This window comes from Herpailurus yagouaroundi, unplaced genomic scaffold (assembly GCF_014898765.1).
Source record: "Herpailurus yagouaroundi ecotype Mexico unplaced genomic scaffold, PumYag 139, whole genome shotgun sequence".
Lineage (NCBI taxonomy): Eukaryota > Metazoa > Chordata > Mammalia > Carnivora > Felidae > Herpailurus > Herpailurus yagouaroundi.
Window position 1 is genome coordinate 74806010 of NW_024412394.1, and position 1721 is coordinate 74807730.

A 1721-nucleotide genomic window follows, 5' to 3' on the forward strand; every position below is an offset into this window, starting at 1 on the left:
TCTCTCTCTGTCCCAAAAATAAATAAAAACGTTGAAAAAAAAAAAAAGAAAAAAATTACATGCCTACATGTGTTATTTATTGTAAAACACTTTTCTCCATAATGCACATATTCTTTTTTTTTTTTTAAGTTTTTTTTTTTTTCAACGTTTATTTATTTTTGGGACAGAGAGAGACAGAGCATGAACGGGAGAGGGGCAGAGAGAGAGGGAGACTCAGAATCGGAAACAGGCTCCAGGCTCTGAGCCATCAGCCCAGAGCCCGACGCGGGGCTTGAACTCACGGACCGCGAGATCGTGACCTGGCTGAAGTCGGACGCTTAACCGACTGCGCCACCCAGGCGCCCCAATAATGCACATATTCTTAAATCTAATTCTTTCAATAAATTTTCCCATGCATTGTGAATTATAAAACAAAGCAAAAATGTTTAACCTATTTTAAAGCCACAGTTATTATTTTGCTATAAATATCTTATAGTATATAAATATAATAGTAAAACTACTTTGCATTTTGGAGTAGACTAAGTTTTTTTTTAATAGTTACAGTTGAGTGGGGCAATAGAGCTACCATTTTACAAATCATAAAGATTAAAACCCCACAAGACAGCAAAACAGCTGGGATGGACCACCCAGCAGTTAGGAGAAGCCAATGGAAATCTCATGGCAACAGTGAAGGTGAGTTTTTAATAATAAAAACACCACCAAAATATTTCACTGATAAACCAAATCTGTAAATAGAATTTGAACTAAAACATAAAACTATTAATTTGGATGAAGCTAATTTTGAATGGGTGATCATGGAGACAGATGCTAACAAAAGTATACTTCTGCTGAGTAAATCTTTCTTATCACAACCCTGTGGATTGACAGGATTCCAACATTTCATCACAACTGTCCAATCATTTTCTTTGTCCTATTCAGTCCCATTCTTGTTCTCCTTGATGGCTGTCCCAAATCTTTATCAATATGCCCCACTCCTGTGCTAGAATAATATCTGAGATATAAACTCCACGCTGAGATGTTAACCTATGTTTCTTGTCTTAAGAAAGGGTTGTAGCGGGGCGCCTGGGTGGCTCAGTCGGTTAAGTGGCCGACGTCGGCCCAGGTCATGATCTCGCGGTCCGTGAGTTCGAGCCCCGCGTCAGGCTCTGTGCTGACAGCTCAGAGCCTGGAGCCTGTTTCCGATTCTGTGTCTCCCTCTCTCTGACCCTCCCCCATTCATGCTTTGTCTCTCTCTGTCTCAAAAATAAATAAACGCTAAAAAAAAAAAAAAAAAAAAAAAAAAAAAAAAAAAAAAAAAAAATTTAAAAAGAAAGGGTCGTAGCAGGCAAAAAGCAGAAACAACTTGGCTCTTAACTGCCTGCTTTTGTTTACCAAATTCAAAGCTATTAAGGGAATATAAAGGGATTTCAGGGTAGATAAGAGGAAGATTTGGCATGAAGATTACAATCCTTGTACTGAAGTAAAGAGGAGTGTGGGTCTTTAATACTCTTTGCCACTTTGGAGGGGAAAGAAAAGAGAGTGAAAGTTAACAGAGCTGGGGTGTGTGGGGGGGAGGGGAAAAGAAGGCAGAGAGAGGAAAGGGGAGGGGGGAAGAAGGCAGAGGGAAGAAGGGAAGAAGTTTAGAAGCCTCAATGAGTGAATAATTCACTGGTGCAAAATAACAACATAAACCATTCTTTTTTTTTTTTTCTTTTTTTTTTTTAATTTTTTTTTTCAACGTT

General features: G+C 38.5%; 1 protein-coding gene across 4 annotated transcripts in view; it reads right to left on the minus strand.

The window, feature by feature from the left end:
- ROS1 (ROS proto-oncogene 1, receptor tyrosine kinase) overlaps positions 1-1721 on the minus strand; it is a 124346-nt gene that overhangs the window by 88138 nt on the left and 34487 nt on the right. The gene's annotated exons all lie outside the window — the stretch shown is intronic.